General features: G+C 43.7%; 1 long non-coding RNA gene across 1 annotated transcript in view; it reads left to right on the forward strand.

The window, feature by feature from the left end:
* The first annotated feature begins 4,328 nt into the window (after positions 1 to 4,328).
* LOC138364133 (uncharacterized) overlaps positions 4,329 to 5,836 on the forward strand; it is a 4,803-nt gene continuing 3,295 nt past the window's right edge. The window contains exon 1 of the long non-coding RNA XR_011228313.1: positions 4,329 to 4,384. This is a non-coding gene — a long non-coding RNA (uncharacterized lncRNA). The remainder of the gene's footprint in view (positions 4,385 to 5,836) is intronic.

Consider the following 5,836-nt stretch of genomic DNA (forward strand, 5'->3'; position numbering starts at 1 on the left):
CTATCCAATTTACGTTCTTATAACATAAATATAACATTTATATGTCGTCAATATGACGTTATTTCCACGACATCGTTACGTTATTATAATGTTATATTAACGTATAATTCCGGTATAAAAAAGCTGAAATATATTGAGCTTTATATTTTAAACCTTGTAAAATTGTCGTAAAACTTGGAATAAGACACTAAGCATGCTTTATTTATGAAAATATAGAAACACATCAACAAAAACATAAACCACATGTCACCTAGCTATAATTCTTTGTATTTCTAGAGAATGTAATTTACGCTTTGACAATCTTTCTTCATATGACAGGTTTCTATTTTGGGGTATTAACTTTGTTATCCTCCGCTGGACGCATTCTAGTAAATTTATAACCATGATGTGGATATACTGTGACCAAAAGTGAAGTGCATATATATCTAAATGGAGCCTTCCCAGAGCAAGATATATCTGAAGAACAATGAACCGATATCTTAATTATTACTAATGTTTCAATACATAAATCCCAGTGTTCTGTTTGCCTTATTACGAACATTTATTCATTGATTTTTGTTTTTTTTAAATTCTTACTAATCATAACTCCCAGATCCCTTTCATAATTCGACTTCATAATCTCAGCACCATGCATGCATCTAGCTTATATCTTGTAACTCGATCTATCGTCATTACCTATCCTTTAAACCTTACATTTGTCAGTATTAAACGGCCTCCCCCAATCTTTTGACCATATTTCAGTACCCAATTTAGATCGTTTGATCGATCAATTTAGACCTCCTTGTATCATGTATCATCATACATGATGATAAAATGATACTACTGGGTATGCTGATGATATAATGATACACACTACTTGTTATGCTAACATGCAGAACACTCTTAACTCTGTATTAGTCTCATGTCAGGACTTAGGTTTAGTCATATCTCAGCAGAGGAAACAAAGATACTAAACGGGTGTCCACCCAGGCAGGGAGGAGCTGTTCACAAGATGCAACTGTATGATGGCTCCCAGCTTGACTATGTTAACAGATTCAAATACCTTAAAACTTGCCTTGTATTGTCCTTTTGTATTCAAACTCTGTCGTCAGTATAAAGAGAGGCTCCATAAGCCCTCTTGGAGATGTTGCAGGTTATCACTCAGGCTATGGTGCCAATGTTACAATTGTCAAAATGATGTACCTTGCATACATCAGATCTTTAGTGGATTATGCTGCACCTCTGCTTGCCTTGATGACTGAAAGAAAGCTTAAAGGGCTTGAAAACTTGCAGAACGAAGCCTTAAAGATAATCTTTGGATGCCCCTCGTACCACAAAGATACTTAACATGAGGAAGGAACTTAATATTCCGAGCGTTGTTTATCGTGTTACTGAAATTAACTGTCAAATTGGTATAAAAATGCTAAGGCTAGCTCATCCTAACTCTTGCACAGAAGCCTTCCAGAATGTCTTTATTGAAGGTCAACATTGTTTCATGTGGCACTGTATCAAAAGCTTTGCTAAAGTCAAGGTACACAACATCACAATCCTTACCACTATCAACTGCCTCAACTATGCTGGAATAAAAAGAGAGCAAATTTGTTAAACATGAACGGCCATGTGTAAAACCATGTGTTGCAACTTAACCCCATTGATTCTAAATCTTTGATTCCTTTGGTATAGCCATGCCCTAATTCAGCTTAATATAGAATCCACAATATAGTGAGCCTCTATCTTTTAATCAGTCTTTTATGTGGCACTGTATCAAAAGCTTATTTTATGAGTGGGGAGTCCGTATAAACAACTGGGCCTCTACCCCCTTCAATCCGAACTATTTTCCTTGCTTCTTGCACTGAAATGTGTACAAGTCTCTAAACTGATACATTAATTGTGACTCTTTATCATCCTTAATTGCTCTCAACTCTTTAAGACATACTGTAACATGCACGTGTCTGAAGCTAGACACAAATACAACAAAATTATTAATGATAACAAGAGACTTCGAACTAGGTACCTCACAGGAAGGTGTCCTCAGTCCTACCTTATTTAATACCTTAATAAACACGCTGTTAAACTCTGTACCGAGCAAACCCAACGTCCACATCATTATAGCTATGCTGATGATATAATGATACACACCACTGGGTATGCTGATGATATAATGATACACACAACTGGGTATGCTGATGATATAATGATACACACAACTGGGTATGCCGATGATATAATGATACACACCACTGGGTATGCTGATGATATAATGATACACACAACTAGGTATGCCGATGATATAATGATACACACCACTGTGTATGCTGATGATATAATGATACACATAACTGGGTATGCCTATGATATAATGATACACACAACTGGGTATGCTGATGATATAATGATACACACAACTGGGTATGATGATGATATAGATACACACCACTGGGTATGCTGATGATATAATGATACACACCACTGGGTATGCTAACATGCAGAACACTCTTAACTCTGTATTAGACTCATGTCAGGACCTAGGTTTAATTATCTCAGCAGAGAAAACAAAGATACTAAATCGGCGCCCACCCAGGCAGGGAGGAGCTGTTCGCAAGATGCAATTGTCTGATGGCTCCCAGCTTGACTATGTAAACAGATTCAAATACCTTGGCCTTGAGGTGCCACTGTATAGTCCTGTTGTATTCAGACTCTGTCGTCAGTATAAAGAGAGGCTCCGAGCTCTCAAGGCTGTTGCAGGTTATCACTCAGGCTATGGTGCCAATGTCAGAATTGTCAAAATGATGTACCTTGCATACATCAGATCTTTAGTGGATTATGCTGCACCTCTGCTTGTTTTGATGCCTGAAAGAAAGCTTGGAGGGCTTGAAAAATTGCAGAACGAAGCCTTGAGGATAATCCTTGGTTGCCCTCGTACAACAAAAGATACTTAATATGAGAAAGGAACTTAATATTCCGAGCGTTGTTGATCGTGTTACTGAAATTAACTGTCAAATTAGTATTAAAATGCTTAGGCTAACTCATCCTAGTCCTTGCACAGAAGCCCTCCAGAATTTCTTTATTGAAGATCAGCATTGTTCCAAATGGATAACAAAAACTGGAACTCAACTCAGAATGTATCAGGTTCATGATTTGTACCAAGAGAAACAACAACGGCACTTTCCTGCACCGTGGGAGGTTACACCCTTTCCAGTTTTAATCCCTCCCTTTCCACCCAAGAAGCAAATTAGAAATCAGCCCAAACTTCGTCTTGAGGCAAAGCTAAACGCCTTAAGCCATATTGATGCTCTGTCCACAGAGCATTCTCTCTCTCAAATCATATACACTGATGGTTCCCTACACCGCACCACAGGTGCAACTGGAAGTGCAGTTGTTCTGACAATGGGCGATGGCCTATACTTTGAGTGGGGAGTCCGTATAAACAATTGGGCCTCTACCTTTCAGACTGAACTATTTGCTTGCTCCTTGCACTGAAATGTGTACAAGTCTCCAAACTTGATACATTAATTGTAAGTGACTCCTTATCATCCTTAAATGCTCTCAACTCTTTAAGACATAACTGTAACATGCTCGTGTCCGAAGCTAGGCACAAATACAACAAAATTATTAAGGATGGTAACAGAGTCCATTTCATGTGGTCTCCATCTCATGTTGGCCTCCAAATGCATGATAGAGCTGATAAGTTAGCCAAAGAATCTGCCTTTAAAGGAGACGTATGAGTGTAGCCTTGGATTGTCAATGAGCAATCTGAGAGCAGCAGTACACCGAGAACTTCAACAAGACCTTGTAGATCTGAGGCAAAGTGAAATTGACACCAGTAATTCCATCTATCATCATACTATCATGCTATACATACTATCATGTAAAATTGTATTGTATTGTATTGTATTGTAAGAGGAGCCACACATCTATGGATCATCCAATAAAATCAGCAGACTTCTAGATGTTACTACTGTTCGGCTTAAACTGTGTTTCAACTCTCTCTGGGATTTCTAATTATCTGCTGATGTAGACCTAACCAAATGTAAACTGGGTCAACAAGCACACCGTCTGTCACTATGTGATGGAGTGCCAAAAGACTTCAATTGAATTGAATTGAATTCAGAGACAATTTTATAATAAATGTTCCAGAGATGTTTAAATATTTCATTCAAAACGATCTGCTACCAGAAATCTTAGCCAAATATCCCCTATTTGCTAACTAAGATAAGTAAATGATAAATAAATTGTCTCGCCAATTATATATACGAGGGAATGATTAAGGGTCGAGGGACGAAATGCGCATTGCTGCCCTCATCTGTGACGTCACAGCATCATTCCCGCTAGTATCAACAGAGCGGCCATTTTGTCGTCAGTGCAGTCAGCGGACAGAGGACAAACGCTTCATGCAAATATTATCGTAAGTAAACACTTATATTTTATTATATTATTAGATTCTAGTGCTGGCTACAGTGCTGTGTATGTGTAGGCGAGGCCGGGCAGTGCTGGTGTATGTGGAGGCGAGGGGCAGTGCTAGTGTATGTGGAGGCGAGGGGCAGTGCTGGTGTATGTGGAGGCGAGGGGCAGTGCTAGTGTATGTGGAGGCGAGGGGCAGTGCTGGTGTATGTGGAGGCGAGGGGCAGTGCTGGTGTATGTGGAGGCGAGGCCTGGCAGTGCTAGTGCATGTGGAGGCGAGGGGCAGTGCTGGTGTATGTGGAGGCGAGGGGCAGTGCTAGTGTATGTGGAGGCGAGGGGCAGTGCTGGTGTATGTGGAGGCGAGGGGCAGTGCTGGTGTATGTGGAGGCGAGGGGCAGTGCTGGTGTATGTGGAGGCGAGGCCTGGTAGTGCTATAGTGTATGTGGAGGCGAGGGGCAGTGCTGGTGTATGTGGAGGCGAGGGTCAGTGCTGGTGTATGTGGAGGCGAGGGGCAGTACTGGTGTATGTGGAGGCGAGGGGCAGTGCTAGTGTATGTGGAGGCGAGGGGCAGTGCTGGTGTATGTGGAGGCGAGGGGCAGTGCTGGTGTATGTGGAGGCGAGGGGCAGTGCTAGTGTATGTGGAGGCGAGGCCTGGTAGTGCTATAGTGTATGTGGAGGCGAGGGGCAGTGCTGGTGTATGTGGAGGCAAGGCCTGGCAGTGCTAGTGTATGTGGAGGCGAGGGGCAGTGCTAGTGTATGTGGAGGCGAGGGGCAGTGCTAGTGTATGTGGAGGTGAGGCCTGGCAGTGCTAGTGTATGTGGAGGCGAGGGGCAGTGCTGGTGTATGTGGAGGCGAGGCCTGGCAGTGCTAGTGTATGTGGAGGCGAGAGGCAGTGCTAGTGTATGTGGAGGCGAGGCCTGGTAGTGCTATAGTGTATGTGGAGGCGAGGGGCAGTGCTGGTGTATGTGGAGGCGAGGCCTGGCAGTGCTAGTGTATGTGGAGGCGAGGGGCAGTGCTGGTGTATGTGGAGGCGAGGGGCAGTGCTAGTGTATGTGGAGGCGAGGGGCAGTGCTGGTGTATGTGGAGGCAAGGCCTGGCAGTGCTAGTGTATGTGGAGGCGAGGGGCAGTGCTGGTGTATGTGGAGGCGAGGGGCAGTGCTAGTGTATGTGGAGGCGAGGGGCAGTGCTGGTGTATGTGGAGGCAAGGCCTGGCAGTGCTAGTGTATGTGGAGGCGAGGGGCAGTGCTAGTGTATGTGGAGGCGAGGCCTGGCAGTGCTAGTGTATGTGGAGGCGAGGGGCAGTGCTAGTGTATGTGGAGGCGAGGGGCAGTGCTGGTGTATGTGGAGGCGAGGCCTGGCAGTGCTAGTGTATGTGGAGGCGAGGGGCAGTGCTGGTGTATGTGGAGGCGAGGCCTGGCAGTGCTAGTGTATGTGGAGGCGAGGGGCAGTGCTAGTG

This window comes from Procambarus clarkii, chromosome 12, assembly GCF_040958095.1.
Source record: "Procambarus clarkii isolate CNS0578487 chromosome 12, FALCON_Pclarkii_2.0, whole genome shotgun sequence".
Classification (NCBI taxonomy): domain Eukaryota; kingdom Metazoa; phylum Arthropoda; class Malacostraca; order Decapoda; family Cambaridae; genus Procambarus; species Procambarus clarkii.